Raw genomic sequence first — 20,420 nt, 5'->3', positions numbered from 1 at the left:
TCCGTCGTGTTGCCTTGTTGATCATCCGTCGAGTGGCATTGTTATTTATCCGTCTAGTAGCTATCTGGCACTTGACTTCATTTTATTTATGCAGAATTACAAGACATCATCTATGTATAATTAATCAACCTATTCTACATATCTAATTAAAGTCAACATGACTTGAGTGCTACTACAGAACCTAAACAAGGTGTATGCAGAAATGTGCTACAGACTCATTGTTACACAAGCTACTCACTCGATGGATAATTGATCATCATCCGTCAGGACTATATTGAGTCATCCGTCGGGACTATATTCTTTATCCGTCGAGTGCTACATTTTTCACTAAGTAAAATCTACTAAGGTGTTTTGTTAATGAAATCATCAAGTTCACAACATATCCACAACAATCTCCCCCAATTTATGTCTACAGGAATTGTAGCCATAAATTAAGAGAAACTTGATGATAACAAAATACTCTAAAAACACAACTTTAAAGGTAAGAAAATAAAACTGTAAAGTGCTTCAAATAACAAAATGTACAAAGATTAGCTCACAGTCATTTTCAAGGTGCTCCTCTTGCTTGAGCAGATTAATCTAATTCCTTGAAGGTCTGGATCTCTTTCCAAGCTTTCTGTTGTTTTCTTCTATCTGATTTTGGAGCTGTCTGTGGAATTCCAGTTCATCAGATTCTGAGAGATTTAGATTTTCTTGCATTTCCAAAAGAGTCTCATTGCTAGAGATGCTCAATTGGTCTTCCAATTTGAAAAATCTTCTAACTCCTTTGTCATTCATGAACTCCATCAGCCAGTAGGGCCTTAGATGCACTCTACTTCCGATGTAAGAAATAGTTAGAGTCTTTGGGAGTGCATCTTTAGCTCTAACACTCCTCAGTTCTTCAATCTTCTTTAGAACCAGTCTTCTTGCAATTACATTGAAACCAAAGTTCATCTTGAAAGATGAATAAACTTTTATCAGCACGGATTGGCTTTCTTGAAGGATCCTGTGAAGTGGCCATTGAATCTCCTTTCCTCCCTTGTACTTGAAAACTAACCTTTCAGGTAGATTCCTGTAGGCATCAATCCCTCTAACTTCTTTCAGTTCATCTAGATAGAGGTTTAGGTCAGAGAATTCCTTGATGTGACATAAGTACAAGTAATCTCCCTTGTTGACTTTAGATTGAGCTTTGACTAGAGATTTGGATTTGAGAGGTGACAGCTTCACTTTCTTGACTGCTCTTGACTTTGTTCTCTTTGGCTTGTTAAGGATTGGCAAATTGAAGTCAGGAATTGGTAGACTCTCCCAGTCTATTGGTTCATCCTTAGGCACAATAGGTTCACCATGAATGTTCTTGTAAGGATCCATCACCTTAATGTCTTCAAATACCACTGAGGGTTTTGGTGCTTGAGTTGTAGTTGGAGTGGATTCCTTGGGAAACTGATCCTCCAATTCCTTACCAACAAAGTTCAATTTCCTTTTGGTTCTTTTGGCCAATTCCTTGTATCTTTGAGATTTCTTTTGTTATGGTTCAACTTGCTTCTTTGGATCTTGAGATTTAGTGATTTCAGATGGCTGAGCAGGAATTTGTTGTGTTGGTTTCACAACTTGTAGCTTGGCTAAGATAGCAGCTTGCTCTTTCTTTTGTTTAGCCTTTTTAGCATCTAGAGCATCTTGCTTCTTTTCTTGCTTCAATCTTGCCTTCTCTCTTTGCTTCAGCAAATTGAGGATGTCCAGCCACCACACAAATTTCTTTACCACTCCTGAAAACTTTAGCAATTCTCCTTTTTAAAGCTGAATCAGCTGGATCCTTAAAGAAGGCAATGGATCTTGACAACAGTTTCTTCTCATCAGGCTTAGGTGTCTCATACACTGTGTCCAAAGGGTTCTTTAGAGATGATTTTGGATAGTTCACCCTTGGCTTCAAAAGTACTTCAGCCTTTGGAGATTTGATGCAGGATGGCTGTCCTCTTTCCAGATAGTTCATGCTCATTTCATTCACAGACATTTTCCTGACTTAAGAGTGATGAATGGCTGACTTTTCTGGCTTCTTTGCTAGCCCAAACTTCTTCTGAATGTCCTCATCAATCTTCTCCCAGTTGATTGGCTTCAACTGCTCCTTTTCAGCTGCTCTTAAATTGGCTGCTGCTTTATTTGTCAGATCAATGCTATCTTTGGATGGTGGCTTGGTGAAAGTAATTGAAGGCACAATCACTTTGCTAACTTCAATGTTGAGCACTTTTTGCTCCCCCTCACTTCTAGAATTCCCTTTCTCCCCCTTTTTGTTATCAGCAAGTTGAGTAGAGGAGGTCTGTACAACCACCAGTTTCTGAAGCAAGTCTGTTTGTTGAGCTTGATATAGATGAATTGCTATAAGAGATGCTTCCATTGCTGTCATTCTTGTATCCAAGGCATCTATCTTTGTGGCAAGATCAGAATTTTTCCTGAGCTGTCTCTTGATGTCAAGCATTATAGCTTCTGGAAGTTTAGAGTCCACCTCGTCAGAAATGGCCTTTTTTATCTCATCAATATCACCTTTGATAGTGTTGACATCTCGAGCATGTTGAAAACCTTGAATTTGTTATAGTTGCAGAGAAGCAAGATATGCTTTTAGGAGCTTTTTGGTGTTGGCATTTGTGGTGGTTTGAAGAGCAGAATTTGTCTGATTGATGAGTTGGATCAGGGTTTTCTTGAAGTAGTGTTCATCACATTGCTTTAAAAATGCCCAAGATGGCATGCCTGATCAAGAACTAGAGCCTTCTTCTCCCCTATGTCTAATGGCTCTTCTTCACTATCTCCACCTTCACCTCCAAAGAAATCTTCTGAACCACCAGTCTCATAATCAACATCACCAGCTGTAGAGGGAAAAGCTGTGATGGCATCCTTAGCCCTTAGCATTGACTGTGTGGTGTGCATCAAGTTAAGCATCCTTTCTGCATTGTCATTGCCCTGTTCAGCTAGAAGTTGATATGCTGGAACAGGGTGAGTAAATGTCTCAGCATCAAGGGAGGTGGAATCTATAATAGATTGAGGTTGCTGAGATAGTCCCTCCCTGTGTCCATCCTGGACATTTATTAACTCACTTGCAATGACATCCACCCTTATAGCTCATGTACCTGTATTTCTCTCATAATCTCTCTTTTGTTGCATTAAGGTCTCACCTTGGCTCCCCACCCTCACATCCTCACCTTCACCATCTAAGGTGGGACTCCACACACTCTCTTTTTCCAATCCTGAAGAACTGGATTGCATATTTTCACTCTTTTCCTCTCCTTTTTCCTGGGAGCAACCAAGACTCTCACTTAGTTCACTCCCTTCCCTCAATCCTAGGAGTGATTGTACTACCACTAAGTCTTCTGCACTTGAGATAATTGATGAAATTGGAAGATGTGCAGAGACACTCGACAAATAAGAGATATCCGTCGGGTTAGCAGTTTGAATATCCGACGGATAACTGCGGTTAAGCTTATCCGTCAGGATACAATCACTACTCGATGGATGAACAATATCCATCGAGAGAGTAGGAATAAATGAGTTTGGAGTGGAAACTATTGTGGACTCTGTGCAGATTGATGAAAATTTTGGCACAGATGTCTCAATAGTTCCTGAAGTGAGCCAATAAATCATCTAAAAGATGATGCACTTGCACTAGATTTTGGCTTCCCCAACAGAGTTAAAGAAGGGGAATCAGGAATTGATGTGTTGATTATATCCACATCCAGAGAGTTTGTGGGAGAATTTGGTGTTTGGAGTGCTTCTATAACTAAAGATTTTGGCTGTGACTCCACATTTATTGGAGCCACATCAAATTGACTTTGAAAAGGTGCAGTGACTGTGTCTTTAGCACCAGTTTGCACAGTGTGTGAACCCTGTGCATCCCCAAGGGTTTTTGGTTTCTTCTTTCTGGTATAAGTTTGGGGTGAGCTTGTGTCCCTTACCCTCTTGGCCTGTGCTCTTGGTTGAGAGCTTTGTTCAATAGTCACATCCTTTTAGGAGGATGCAACTAGCAATGAGCTAATTTCCTTATTAAGCACTGCAGTCTGTTGGGAAACTGCAGTGTGACTAGGCTGGGAAACACTCACATCTCCAACCTTATCCTTAGGGATTCTTTGATGTTCACCCTGTCCTTCACCTACCTTACCCACCTTCACACTCCCCTCTTTTGGTTTGGTGGATTTTGTAACTGGCATCTTTTGAGAGATACCAGAGGGGGCTTTCTTGGACTTGGATTTATAAATTTTTGATATTTTGGTAGCTTGGGTAGGCAACTGTTGGGTCATTGACACAGTTGCCATAGCTACACTAGAATGCAAAGAAATTTGTGAGGTTGGAATAGTAGATACAGATGAACTTACCTCACTTACTTGAGGTGCTTCCATTACAGGGAAATAGAAGAGTGGCACCTCTCTGTGATGGTTTGCCCTGTTCAAATCTGCAATAATTCTTCTTTCTTGAACCCAACAATCTTGTTTGTTGGTTGGGTTCTCAAGCACAATTTCCTCAGAGAGGTGGTTAGCTAGCATCATTAAAAATCTAACATAATAAACATTTTTACCCCTCTTATTTAACTCACCTAACTTAAACCCCAACTCAAACAAAATAAGATCACTAAAGTTAAAGTACTTATCAGTTACAAGCATGTAAAGCATTGAGATATTGACAGAATCAAAATTATTGATTTTACCAGAAAAGACCTTAGTAACTACATCATATAAATAACTCCATTCCTTCCTAAGACCCAACCTCCTAATTTCACTTAACTTAGAAGTAGAGAGTGCATAGTTCATGGAGTTACGCATGTTAATAATGTCAGTGTCTGTGTGTGGTGAAGTTACAGTATTATCAGGAATCTTGAAGCATGCTTTAACAACATCACTATTAATACAGAATTCCTTACCTTTAATAGTGAGTGTGATTGTCTTATCAGTTGAGTTGTACACAACAGTTGACCACATTTCTTCAACAACCTCACAGAAGATGGTGGGTGATTCTAACATGGCGTAGTTGAGTTTGTAGTTCTTCACAAAATCCATCATTTTGTGGTAGTCACCAGACTGTTGAATCCCCTTGTTTACTAGAGCCATGAAGTTGTTCTTCTCATAGATAAATCCAGTTTGTGACATGATCTTGACTACTGGTGCCATTGTTAGAGAGTGGAAATTGTAGAGATAGAGATGATAATTGCTTTTGAGAAAGAGAGAATTTCGAGCAGATAATTTGAGAATGATAAAAGAAAAGTAATGAAAGTGAATTATGCTTTTATACTATCTCAAAAATAACTGTCAAAAATAATAAAGTAAAATAAAGTGATCAATAAGAATTGCCCAAAATAGCCGTTTAAAAATAAACTATAAAAATTCATTCAATTATCCGTCATGTCATACTTATAAACTGTAAGTATATTCGATGGATAATGTTCAGAGAATTAACGACTAAGATTCAGACAATTCGACGGATAAGGATAAATCAGTTATCCGTCGAGCCATAAAATATTCCAGAAAAATAATTGATTTTATTAATAAAAAGTATACCGACGGATGATCAAACTCGATGGATAGTGACCATCCGTCGAGATGTAAATTTTGACTTAGCCAAAATTTCATCTATGACTGAAAAATCAATTAAATTTCTGGCTGCACTACAACTTGCAAATTATCTGAAAAGATTTAAGTGTAATTTAGCATACCTAACTCACTTACCAACCTTGAAAAGGTGGATTCATCCAGTAGCTTGGTAAATATATCTGCAAGCTACTTTTCACTTGGAACAAAATGTAGTTCCACAGTACCATTCATTACATATTCCCTTATGAAGTGGTACTTGATGTCTATGTGCTTTGTCCTTGAATGTTGTACTGGATTTTCAGTGATGGCAATTGCACTTGTGTTATCACAGAAAATGGGAATTCTTTTCACTTACAGACCATAGTCTAGCAATTGGTTTTTCATCCACAAAATTTGTGCACAGCAACTGCCAGCAGCAATATATTCAGCTTCAGCTGTAGAAGTAGAAACTGAATTTTGCTTTTTACTGAACCAGGACACAAGCTTGTTTCCTAGAAATTGACAGGTTCCTGTTGTACTTTTTCTATCAATTCTACAACCTGCATAATCTGCATCTGAATAACCAGTTAGATTAAAACCAGAATCTCTAGGGTACAAAATGCCAAGTTTTGGTGTTCCCTTGAGATATATGAAAATTCTCTTAATAGCCACTAAGTGAGATTCTCTAGGATCAGCCTGAAATCTAGCACACAAACATGTAGCAAAAATTATATCTGGCCTACTAGCTGTTAAGTACAGAAGTGAGCCAACCATGCCCCTATAACTTAAAATATATCCACAGACTTTTCCGTAGTGTTTAATTCAAGCTTAGTTGCAGTGGTCATGGGAGTTTTTGCAGATGTGCAATCCATTAGATCAAACTTCTTTAAAAGTTCATAAATGTATTTAGTTTGACTAATGAATATTCTATCACTAACTTGCTTAACTTGTAGACCAAGAAAGTAAGTTAGTTCTCCCATCATACTCATTTCATACTTACTTTGCATCGATTTGGCAAACTTTTTGCAAAGTTTTTCATCTGTAGAGCCAAAAATAATGTCATCTACATAAATTTGAACAAGTATACTAGAGCCATTAACATTTCTAAAGAAGAGAGTTTTGTCTACAGTACCTCTAGTGAAGTGATTCTCTAAAAGGAACTTTGACAAAGTGTCATACCAGGGTCTAGGTGCTTGCTTCATTCCATAGATTGCTTTCAAAAGATAGTAAACATATTTTGGAAAATTTGGATCTTCAAAACCAGGAGGATGACTGACATAGACTTCCTCCTCCAAATCTCCATTCAGAAAGGCACTTTTGACATCCATTTGATAGACTTTGAAATTGGCATGGGCTGCATAGGCTAAGAAGATTCTGATCGCTTCAAGTCTTGCAACAGGAGCAAATGTTTCATCAAATCTATTCCTTCTTGTTGATAATAGCCCTTAGCAACCAATATAGCTTTGTTCCTGACTACTATGCCATTTAAATCCATCTTGTTTCTGAATACCCATTTGGTTTCAATTGGATTCTTTCCTTTAGGCTTGGGTACCAGCTTCCATACTTTATTCCTCTCAAATTGGTTTAGCTCCTCTTACATAGCTAAAATCCAATCAGGATCCAACAAAGCTTCTTCTACCTTCTTTGGTTCTTCCTTAGAAAGAAAGCTGCTGTATAGACATTCTTCTTGAGTTGATCTCCATGTTTGAACTCTAAAAGATACATTACCAATGATGAGCTCAAAGGGGTGATCCTTTGTCCATTTCCTTTATTGAGGTAGATTAGCTCTAGATGAAGAGGCCTCATTGTTGTCTTGATGTGTGATGGAATTTTGATTGTTAGAAACTCCCCCCGAGTTAATGGATCTTTGATTTGAGAAAGGTGAACTTTCTGTAAGTGATCTATTCTGACTTCCAGCTTCTTTTGATGACCCGATGGATGGTGAGTTTTGAGTACCGACGGATGAAGCTGGTTGTCTCCCGACGGATAAAGCAAATTGTCCCCCGACGGATGAAGCATTTTGCAACTCGACAGATGTTGAATTTTGTGCTTCATTGGTAGAGGATTTTTCTGCATTATCCTTTGATACTGTTTCTTGATCACTTTCATCATCACTGTCATCACTAACCATCTCCACATTTTCAAACTTGAGGCTCTCATGGTAATCTTCATCTTGAAGTCCTTCAATCTTTTTATCATCAAACACAACATGTATTGATTCCACAACAATGTTGGTTCTTAGATTGTAGACTCTATATGCTTTACCAACAACATATCCAAAAAAATTCCTTTATCTGCTTTAGCATCAAACTTCCCATTTTGATCAGTTTGATTTTCAAGATATAACATTTGCAGCCAAAGACATGAAGAAAATTTAGAGTTGGCTTCTTGTTCTTGAATAATTGATAGGGAGTCATGCATTTTGCTTGATTAATCAGAGAAATATTTTGAGTGTAGCATGCAGTATTTACAGCTTCATCCCGGAAATATGTTGGTAACTTAGACTGTTCAAGCATTTTCCTTGCAGCTTTAATAAGTGATCTATTCTTCCTTTCTACTACTCCATTTTGTTGTGGAGTTCTTGCTACTGAAAACTCATGCAAAATCCCATTTTCTTCACAAAATGCTCTTATGACAGATACTTGAACTCAGTTCCATTGTCACTCCTGATTCTTCTAACTTTGAAATCGGGATGATTATTGACTTGCCTTATGTGATTGATGATGATTTCACTAGCCTCATCTTTAGACTTTAGGAAATATGTCCAAGAGAACTTTGAGAAATCATCTACAATTACTAGGCAAAATCTTTTCCTTGAAATGGACAACACATTGACTGGTCCAAACAAATCCATGTGTAGCAGTTGCAAAGGTTCTTCAATTGTTGAATCAAGCTTCTTTCTGAATGATGCTTTGATCTACTTTCCTTTTTGGCAGGAATCACACAATCCATCCTTAGAAAACTCTACTTGAGGAATGCCTCTAACCAGTTCTTTCTTTACAAGTTCATTCATGGTCTTGAAGTTTAGATGGGATAGCTTCTTGTGCCATAACCAACTTTCATCCTGACTTGCTTTGCTGAGAAGACAAGTAACAGATTCTGCATTTGATGAGTTGAAGTCAGCTAGGTACACATTTCCTTTTCTCACACCAGTGAGAACCACTTTGTTGCTCCTCTAGTTAGTCACAACACATGCTTCTGAGTTGAAGGTTACTGAGTTGCCTTTATCACAAAGTTGGCTGATACTCAGCAAATTGTGCTTGAGACCATCCAATAAGGCAACCTCCTCAATGATGACATTATCATTTGAAATCTAGCCATATCCCACAGTATAACCCTTGTTGTCATCTCCAAAAGTAATACTTGGGCCAGCTCTCTCCTTGAACTCTGTGAGCAGGGTAGAATCACCAGTCATGTGTCTTGAACAACCACTATCCAAGTACCATAGATTCGTTCTGTTTCCCTGCACACATCAAAATCAAATCAAGTCGAAGTTTCCTTGGGTCCTGCTTTGTTAGCTTTCTTTTTCTATTTCTTAGGCTTTATCTCATTTGACTTGGGGATATCAGATTCATCCTTAGTCATTTGAGTTGAACCTTTGAAACCGTTCATTACAACAGAATTATCATGCATATTTTGATTAACAGGAAATGACATGCTATTAATAAACATGTTATTCCAGTAAGGCATGCTAAATGGCATTTGTGGCATACTAAATGCAGCATAATAAGGATTAGGTGCAAATGGCATATTAGCAAACTGTTCATTCATATTCTGTGTAGACATAGCATTCATAAGCATAGAAGGCATGGCATTCATGTTGGGAAAATGAGGTGGCACATATGTGGAAGTAGGCATGACAGTTTTGCAGTTAACAAACAAATGACTTACACTACCACACTTGACACATATTTTTCTTGGAGCATATTTATCAGGTGTGTAGTTGTTATGCTTGTTAATTCCTACTTTACCATTTCTATTGTTTTTCTTTTTAGCCTCTGTTTTAATCTCAATCTTTTCCAGTCTGTCACTCAATTGATTGACAGTCATATGACCAACATTAGCCTTTTTCTCCTTCTTCACTTGACTGGATTCTCCTGGAATAAAATTCTTAGAAACTGATCCATATTTCTCATTTAACTTGACAAGTTTGGCTTTACTCACAGGCTTGCTCACAGTCGACGAATGAGGATTTATATCACTCGACGGATAATCCTTTTTGTTATCCGACGGATGACCCTCATCATTCGTCGAGTCTACATCTGTTAGCAATCCTTCAACCAAATTGGATTCCAGCTTCTCCTTATTCTTTTTCCAGGCTGCATCACAAAAGGACTCAATACCTTGAACTTTGGTGATTTGAGCATGAACATCTCTAGATATTTTCCATGCCTTAATCACCTCATGTTCTCATTCAAGCTGCTTCTTCAATATCTCTTCTTATTTCAAGGACTCAGTTAGTTCATCCTTAGCAATTTTACACTCAATTGTTAATTTTTCAAACTCAATGAACCGAGACTCTAGCACATTATTCCTCTCACTTAAAAACAATTTATTTTCTTTAATTTTAGCATTTTCCTTAGTAAGAGACTTAAGTGTAACACGTAAATGATATAATTCTGTAGACATGTCATTTATGACATCATTACACTCAGCTTTAGATAAATATGTAAGGTTAGTGGTGATTACCTGATTACTTGAAGAACTTGTCTCTGTTTCATCAGACTTGGCCATTAGGGCTAGATTGACATAGCTGACATCCTCATCCTCATCCAGACCATCTGCTACCCCAGTCATTTTCTTGTGTAATGAAAGCCCTTTCCTTTTGTTTGAGCAATTCAAAATATTTCTGTTTATAATCCACAAGCTCAAACTTTTTCTTGCTGCAATCTGACTTTCGACACTCACTGCCAAAGTGCCCTGCCAAGCCACATTTGAAACATTTGAATTTTGATTTATCACCATGTTTCTATTTGACTTAGCTGCTCCAAAATTCTTCTTGAACTTGAGCTTGGCAAATCTTCTGGAAAGAAATTCTAGATGTTCATCAATATCTTTCATGTCATCTTGGCTCAAAGAATCTTCATTTTCTGCTGGCAGCCTCTTGCCCTTGTTTTCACAGACCTTTGAAGTTGATTCAACAGCTTCCATCTTCATCTCCTCCTCTTTCTCTAACTCAACAACTAGTGAAATGGATCCTCCTTTCTTCTTTCCTCTCTCCATCCTCTCATCTTGCTCTATTTCAAGCTTATAAGTTTTCAGGATGCCATACAGTCTCTCCAAAGTAAACTCCTTGTTATCTTGAGAGTTTCTCAATGAGACTGTCATAGGTTTCCATTCCTTTGGAAGAGATCTAAGGAACTTAAGATTGGAGTCTTTTGTCTGATAGACCCTTCCATGCAACTTCAGAGCATTTAGTAGTTTTTGAAACCTACCAAAGATGTCAGTGGGAGACTCACTTTCTTCAATATGAAAATGCTCATATTGCTGAATGAGTAGCTGCATCTTATTTTCTGTTACTTGCTCAGTGCCATCACAGATAATCTGTATAGTATCCCAAACTTCCTTGGCAGTTTTGCAATTGATGATGTTGTCAAACATGTCACCATCAACTCCATTGAACATGATATTCATGGCCTTCTTATCTTTCCTGACTTGTTCAATATCAGGATTAGACCATTCATGCCTTGGCTTGGGGACAGATGGCTCATTTCCAGTTGCAGCTCTCATTGGTACATGAGGGCCTCTTTCTATGTAATCTACATAGGCCTCATCTTGAGAAAGTAAATGAAGATGCATTTTTACCTTCCAGTGATGGTAATTATCTTTGTCCAGAAAAGGAATCTTGACTCCAACATCCTTCTTGTTCATCTTGCTATTTTGTTGTGATCTTTAAACTCTTTGTTTATCAAGAGCTTGTTCTGATACAAATTGTTAGTCCCTAACAATGCAACAAGAATTACAGAAGGGGGGTTGAATGAAATTCTTGAAACTTTTTCTTGGTTTAAAAGTGTTCTAACTTGAAATATATATCTGTGTGAATTGATTTGCAAAGTGCGGAATAATAACTTGGAATGAATCAAGACAGAAGTAATTAAAAACACAAGTCTTTAAAAACTTTCTGGTGGATTTGAATGTATCCACCAGAGATATATATAATATCAAGAGAACTTTGTGTAGCAAGATTTGCTCACAGCTGCTTACAACTGTGAACAACTAAGTTTACAGAGAAATGCTAAGAATACAGCTTACAAAAGTTTCTCTGAGAAATTTCTTGCTTAGTGTTCTTGTTGTTCTATTTGCTACTTCTTGGTTTATCTATCACCAAGATTACAAAGTAATAAGACAAGATAATAAAACAAAACCTATCAAGTCTAATACTATGCTGCTTCATTACTCTATTCCAGCATCTTTGAATATCTTCATAATAGCATGGAAATGGTAATGCTTCTTTGTTCTCTAAAACCCAGTTGAATAGTCTTCCACATTCCTTTTGCATACACTCGACGCATGTGACTGTGTTATCACTGTCAACTGATGTTTTAATTGATTCTCCATCGGGTACATGATCATCCATCGGGTTGCCTTTTTGATCATCCGTCGAGTGGCATTGTTGTTTATCCGTCGGGTAGCTATCTGGCACTTGACTTTATTTCATTTATGCAGAATTACAAGACATCATCTATGTACAATTAATCAACCTATTCTGCATATCTAATTAAAGTCAACATGACTTGAGTGCTACTACAGAACCTAAACAAGGTGTATGCAGAAATGTGCTACAGACACATTATTACACAAGCTACTCACTCGATGGATAATTGATCATCATCGGTCGGGACTATATTGAGTCATCCGTCGGGACTATATTCTTTATCCATCGAATGCTACTTTTTTTACAAAGAAAAATCTACTAAGTGTTTTGTTAATGAAATCATCTAGTTCACAACATATCCACAACACTTTTGAATCTCTTGGAATGGAGGAATTGAACAAAGCTCCTAAATGCCTCAAGCCATCTATTGAAGAAGCTCCTACTCTTGAGCTTAAGCCTTTACCCGAACATTTGAGGTATGCATTTTTAGGTGATGCTTCTACTTTGCCTCTTATTATTGCAGCTAAACTTTTAGGTAGCGGTGAGGAGAAGCTTTTGAGGATTCTAAGAAAGTTCAAATCGGCAATTGGATGGACTGTAGCAGATATTAAGGGAATCAGCCCTTCTTATTGCATGCATAAAATTCTGCTAAAGGGAGGTAGCAAGACTACGGTTGAACAGCAAAGAAGACTTAATCCGATCATGAAGGAAGTAGTGAAGAAACAAATTCTTAAGTGGCTGGATGCAGGAATTATTTATCCCATTTCTGACAGTTCTTGGGTGAGTCCAGTTCAGTGTGTACCAAAGAAGGGAGGTAACACAGTTGTTGCTATTGAGAAGAATGAGCTCATTCCTACTCGAACAGTCACGGGATGGAGAGTTTGTATGGACTACAGGAAGCTGAACAAGGCCACTAGGAAGGATCAATTCTCTCTACCTTTTATTGACCAGATGTTTGACCGCCTGGATGGTCACGAGTATTACTGTCTTCTGGATGGTTATTCGGGTTACAATCAGATTTGTATCGCTCCAGAAGATCAGGAGAAGACTACCTTCACTTGTCCATTTGGTACTTTCACCTTCAGACAAGTTTCTTTTGGTCTGTGTGGTGCAACAGCCATATTTCAGAGATGTATGATGGCCATCTTTTCTGAGATGATTGGCCAGAATATGGAGGTGTTCATGGACGACTTCTCTGTATTTGGCGATTCTTTTGACGAATGATTGCAGAATCTTGGACATGTTCTCAAGAGGTGTGTTGAGACCAATTTGGTTCTCAATTGGGAGAAATGTCACTTTATGGTGCGACATGGCATTATTCTTGGGTAAAAGGTTTCTAGTAAGGGTCTGAGGTGGACAAAGCCAAGGTGGGGGTCATTGAAAATCTTCCTCCACCAATTTTTGTTAAGGGAATTCACAGTTTTATAGGTCATGCGGGTTTTATAGACGTTTCATCAAGGACTTCTCTAAGATTTTGAAGCCATTGTGCAGTTTGCTAGAGAAAGATGTCCCTTTCAAGTTTGATGACGAGTGCCTTGCAGCTTTTGAGACATTAAAGAAGAGTTTAATCTCGGCACCTGTCATAACTACATCTGACTGGAATGAACCTTTTGAGATGATGTGCGATGCAAGTGACTATGCAGTTGGAGTAGTTCTCGGTCAGAGAAAGAACAACATAGTTTATGTGGTCTACTATGCTAGTAAGACCTTGAATGGTGCTCAACTGAATTATACTATTATGGAGAAATAACTCTTAACTATTGTCTATGGTTTTGAGAAATTTTGATCTTATCTACTCGGGACGAAGGTGACAGTTTTCACAGATCATGCTGCAATTCGTTATCTCGTCTCGAAGAAGGACTCGAAGCCAAGATTGATTCGATGGGTTCTTTTACTTCAGGAGTTTGAGTTAGAGATCAAGGACAGAAAAGGGACTGAAAATCAAGTCGTTGATCATCTTTCGCATTTAGAGAACCCTAATGCTACTTCACTGGACAAGACATTGACAAATGAGTCTTTTCCCGATGAGCAGTTGTTTGGAGTGCAAGAGGAAGAACCGTGGTTCGCAGACATTGTGAACTACCTTATGAGCAATGTCACGCCTCCCGACTTATCGTATAATCAAAGGAAGAAGTTTCTGCATGAAGTAAAGGAGTATATATGGGATGAGCCGTTTCCTTTTCTCCAAGAAGCTGACCAAATCATCAGGAGATGTATTCCTTATAGCGAAACGGGGGGGGGGGTCTTGCGAGATTGCTACTCAACGGCTTATAGAGGATATTATGGTGGAGAAAAGACAGCAGCTCGTATTCTTCAAGCAGGGTTCTTTTGGCCAACTTTGTTTAAATATGTTCATCGGTTCATTTTGAAATGTGATCGATGCCAACGTGTGGGTAATATGTCTAAGAGGGATGACATGCCCCTTAATGTGCTTCTCGAGGTTGAAGTCTTCGATGTTTGGGGAATTGACTTCATGGGGCCATTTGTCTCATCTTGTAACAATCTGTATATCTTGTTGGTGGTTGATTATGTATCGAAATGGGTTGAAGTTAGGGCGTTAACAACGAACGATGTAAAAGTGGTGCTTAATTTTCTTCACATGAAGATATTCACAAAGTTTGGAACTCCAAGAGTCATAATCAGAGATGAAGGGTCGCATTTTTACAACCGAAAGTTCACCACTATAATGCAAAGGTATAATGTGAATCATCGCATTGCTACGGCTTATTATCCTCAGACGAATGGTCAAGATGAAGTGTCTAACAGAGAGATCAAGTTCATTTTGGAGAAAGTTGTATGTCCATCGAGGAAAGATTGGGCTTTGAAGCTTGATGAAGCTGTTTGGGCGTATCGAACAGCGTACAAGACTCCATTGGGAATGTCGCCATTTCAGTTGGTTTATGGTAAGGGGTGTCATTTGCCGGTGGAGCTAGAGCATAAAGCGTATTGGGCTTTGAAGAAATTGAACCTGGATTTTGATGCAGTTGGTAAGAAGAGGATGCTCCAATTAAATGAGCTCGACGAGTTTCGACTTCAAGCTTATGAGAACAACAAAATGTATAAGGAGAAAGTCAAGAGGTGGCACGATCGGGGTCTAGTGCTCAAATCATTGGCGTCGGGACAACAAGTTCTTTTGTTCAACTCTCGTCTCCATCTTTTTTTTGGAAAGTTGAAGTCAAGATGGTCAGGGCCGTTCGTTGTCAAAACTATGTTTCCACATGGAGCGGTGGAGATTTTTGAGAATAATCCGGGCCCAACATTCAAGGTAAATGGTCAGAGGTTGAAGCATTACTATGGTGATAGGAAAAACCGTGAGGTGTTATTGCCGTTTTGTTGTCCGTTTGATCTCGAGTTTCTACGTCAAGCTAACGACATAAAACATGCGCTTTTTGGGAGGAAACCCAAGTTTGTTGTACATTAGTAAGTAGAGGAAGCAGGAAGAAAAGATAAAATCACAAAAAAATCAGAAAAATAGAAAAATTCAGGGTCAACTTCAGAAGCCAGGCGCGCCCGTGCTGATCTAGCGCGCGGCGCGCTGAATTTACAAAGACACGGCGCGCCCGCGTTGATTAAGCGTGTGGCCGCACCGATTTGGCAGAAGTGGAGCATGCCCGCGTTGTCCTAGCGCGCGGCCGTACCGAGGTCCCGACTCTGAAAAATAAAAATAGCAGTTTTGAAGAGGAAAAACGGGATTTTTTCTATAAAATCTATTCCTACCCGAATTTTACTCCCCCACATCCTAAATTTCCTTCTCTAAATCAAACCCATTACACCCACTATTCCCATAATCAAATCCCACTTCTATTCCATATATAATTCTCTTTTCACCTCTCATAAATACATACACTTATACACAAACTTCTTCACCACTTCACAAATTTCTCAAACACAAATTTTCTCTCAAACTCTGATTCTCTCTACTCAATTCCAATGGCACCCAAGAGATAAAGAACAGAAGTAAGCAGCAACACCACCGATTCTTTGAGTGCGGGTGGTGTGAGGCCGAGGTTTTCTAGTCCCGAGGCTGAAGCGGAGTATACGAGGCTTCTCTCGAAGCCTATCATCAAGGAGAGAGGTTTTCTGCCATCGGGGAAGGATGGTAAGCTGTTGGAGATGATTCTGAAGATGGGCTGGGTTCCTTTTTTTGAGGCACCCGCTACCGTGCCCATGAGTGGTGTTCACGAGTTCTATGCGAACGTGAAGGCTGTGAAGAATGGCTTCACGGTGGTTAGGGGGATGAAGGTGGAGTATAGTATAGGGGTGATAAGGATGGTGATCAATCATCCCACGAGAAAGCCCGGTCAGGACATTTGGAACGATAAGACTCCAGAGGATTTTGATTTAAATTTGATTGTTATTACTCTATATGTGCCGAAGACTCATTGGAAGCTCAAGAGGGGCACAACTGCTTATGCCACATTTCCTGCTTCTTGTATGAACAGGTTTGCACACGCTTGGAATGCCTTTATTTGTGCTAATATCTTGCCATCTTCTCATATGCATGAGGTTACTGTGGAGCGAGCACGCTTATTGTGGGGTATTCTGAAGGGTGATTATGTGGACATTGGTAGGATTATTCATCATGGTATTCTGAGATTTTTGAGAGGGAGCACTACGGGTTCTATACCCTAAGCGTCTATATTGATGAAGTTGTGTGTGGCAGTTCGTGTTCGTTGGGCCGCACATGAGCAGCTCCAGCTCCCTAGTTCGGCTATTGATAGTTCGATTATATTGAACATGGTGGAATGGCATGGTGGTGAGCCCGATCCTAAGGGGCTTGGTTATTCGTTTGATATACTTCCAGGCAAGCTACCAGCTGATCAGTATTATGCTGTTGGGCCAAAGTTTACCCGTGAAGCGGGTTGGAGAGCTCATTTAGGTGAGGAGATAGAGCCGTCACAGTTACAGGAACCATCAAAGAAGGGTAGTGTGCAGTATAGGCGTCTGTTTAGGAGGATGGATGCGATGCATGACATCCATAGCAGGTTTGCACGTGATCTCACCCAGGCATTGGGGACAGCTTTCAGAGCCATCGATGTTGACATCCAGTGGCCAGTATTTGGTGAAGACTCCGTGTATCCACCTCCAGACACGCCTGTCACTTGACCTGTTGAGAGTGAGGATCCTGATTCGGATTAGGTATGCCTGATTCGGATTAGGTATGACTGATTCCTTACTATTACTTTCACTGAGGATAGTGAATATTTTAAGTTTGGGGGTAGTAGTTGAAGGAATATATTTTGTAAGAGTCGCGTATAGTTTGTATATTCATGATAGTTTAGTTCATATAGTTGCATATTTTGCCATGTAGTTTTTTTTATTTTTGGTAGTTTTTATGTTAGTTTGTTCATGTAGTTTCATGCATTTATAACATGATCCCTTAGATAATTTTTCCGATTTACTTGTGAGATTGATGCTAGTGTAGTGATGTCGTATTTAGTGATGTTAAGTCTTATTGAATTGGTTTGCATGCTAGAGACAACTGTATTTCACTAAGTCTTATAGGTTGCTAAAGTACTAGATCATGGTCATGGTTTGTTTGTTTGTCGAGGTTTAATCATTTGTTTATATTTAGAAATTAGGATATTCTCTTAATAATAATTTAGCATGGATTTTTAAAAATTGGAGAAAAATGGGATTTCATTTCTAGTTGTATTGGCTTGGTGTCAAATGGCTAGTAGCCGGCTCATATTTATATGAGTAGTCTAGGGTTGAACGAGATGGAGCGAAACGCACTCGTTCAGAAATTATGAAAAAAAAGAAAGGAAAAAAAGAAGAAAAAAAGAAAGAAAAGAGAAAGAAAAAAAAGTGTTATGTATAATTGATCACGAGTGGGCTCTTTAGTACTCGAGTTATTAAGTTCTTAGGGGACTTTGTGCCTAGTGCCCTAAGGCTTTTATAGTCTGGGATCCGCTAACCTAACGCTCGCTACATGGGTACTATTGTATAAATCTTTTGTGGACCTCACTCATTGTATGATCAAATAAGCATAAGTGTGTTGTTTTGTTTGAATAAAAGCATAAATCCATATAAAACTCCAATATAAGAATTGAAGTGTTATAATTTATTTTGAGTCTAGCTTTTATTCTGTTTATAACCTTGTGATTGCTTTGATGAATAGTGAGTCATGATTATTGATCTAGTGGCGATAGTATATTTGTAAGCAGTTGCACACACGCACGTCTCTGGTTTGTAGATTGGTTTGTGAGGTTTGATTGATCTTATGCGAATAACTGCATTTGTTGAAATGTTACTTGTTGATTGGTTTAGTTATTCTATTGGGGATCGATTGCATTCATTTAGTTGCATTCATGCATTTTTATTTCTTGTTCTTTGAGTCTGTTTATGCTTGAGGACAAGCATCGATTCAAGTTTGGGGGTATGTTGAGTGGCATTTATGACATTTTATTACGCTCCGTAAAGCTTCGAATTGGTGTAAATGTACTCAAGTTGTTGGTGTTTTAATGTGTTTTCTAGTGTTTTTGCATTTCAGGCATTATTCTAAGAGTCAGGTGAATTAACATTATTTTGGTGCTAATATGGTGTTAGGATAATGTCCAAAGAATAAAGCTCCGGAAGCCAACTCGATTGCAGTAGGAATTAAAGAAATTCAGAAGTTTTTCCAGAAGCACAGTGCACCCGCGCTGGTCTAGCGCGCGGCCGCGCCCATTTGTCAGAGAGCCAGCGCGCCCGCGCTGATGAAGCGCGCGGCCGCGCCGGGTCGGGATCCCAGAATCCTGATTCTAGTTGATTTACAATTGGAGGACTTCTATTATGCATGGTTCTGCTATATATACTTAAATAAAGGACGTTTTCTAGAGACGGATATATCAGAGCACAAGGAGAGCTGTAAGAAGACTGTGTTAGCACGATTCAACGAAGACGAAGAAGATCTTGTTTTTACTTATGAATCTTTGTTCTAAGTTGTAAGTTGGATGCTAGTTTTCTTATTCATGAACCTTACTCTTATTTCATACTTGGTTTATTATTTATTCAGTATAAAGACTACATTTATTATACCATGCTTTCATCGGAACCCACATTGATGATGAGTCCGATTATGGGCTAATCATTATCGTGGGGTTCTAGCGGATTTATTTATGGATTTCTTTAGTTAATTTATTTCGATACCTTAGTGTGTAGTGATTGTATGATAACCTAGTATTGGTTATGCTTATTCGTCTTATGAGTGTCGCAAACTTATAAGATAGCGTGTTAATCTTTAATGAAGCGACAGTGAATTTAAGGATTTAGAACTTGCCCTGCTAGCATAGGTTCATGTGTTATTGTTATGCATGATTCGTAGGTAATTTTAACCATCTTACTTGCCCTTTGTAATCACGATAGATAACTTGTGCATTAAACCTTTATATTGTCAAATTCTATAGACATATAGGGTTTCAATATAATTGGTGTCTATTCAGCTTCTATCTCTTTTGTGGATGTCTAGTAGTATGGTAATCGTGCAACGAAAGTTGGCATTTATCAGTTTCGTGTTATCTAATTAGTTTCATCACCATTACATGCTAAGGTTAAGAACAATAAAGCTATTGAATGAAGTATTTAATGAAGTTAAATACCATGTTTGTCGTATCTATTAATTCAACCATTCTTATTATCTTAGTTATAATTGTTAGCTTAATTCTTAGTTATAATAAAAATCCCAGTTTTTTATTCGTGTTAGCATTGAATAATAGCCATATCATTGGTGTATAAGTGCATAAATTAATTAGTTAACCAAAGTCAGTCTCTGTGGGAACGAACTAGAAATAATTCTATATTACTTGCAAAGGCATATACTTACGTGTATTATTAACGCGTGTTTAGCGACTAACATCTAGCAAGGGTTTTGAGGTGGACAAAGCCAAAGTGGGGGTCATCAAAAATCTTCCCCCACCAATTTATGTTAAGGGAGTTCGTAGTTTTCTTGGCCATGTGGGCTTCTACAGGCGGTTCATCAAGGACTTCTCAAATATTTCTAAACCTTTGTGCAATCTTCTGGAGAAGGATGTCCCGTTTAAGTTTGATGACGAGTGTGTGGCTGCTTTCGAGTTCTTAAAGAAGAGTTTAATCATGGCACCTATCATAACTGCACCTGATTGGAGTGAACCTTTTGAGATGATGTGCGATGCAAGTGGCTATACAGTTGGAGCAGTTCTTGGGCAGAGAAAGAATAACATATTTCATGTGGTCTAATATACTAAGACCCTAAATGATGCTCAACTGATTTATACTACTACGGAGAAAGAACTTTTGGATATCGTCTATGGTTTTGAGAAATTTTGATCTTATCTGCTTGGGAC

Source organism: Apium graveolens, chromosome 7 (genome assembly GCF_009905375.1).
Source record: "Apium graveolens cultivar Ventura chromosome 7, ASM990537v1, whole genome shotgun sequence".
In the NCBI taxonomy this organism is placed as follows: Eukaryota; Viridiplantae; Streptophyta; class Magnoliopsida; order Apiales; family Apiaceae; genus Apium; species Apium graveolens.
This window is presented reverse-complemented; position numbering follows the sequence as displayed.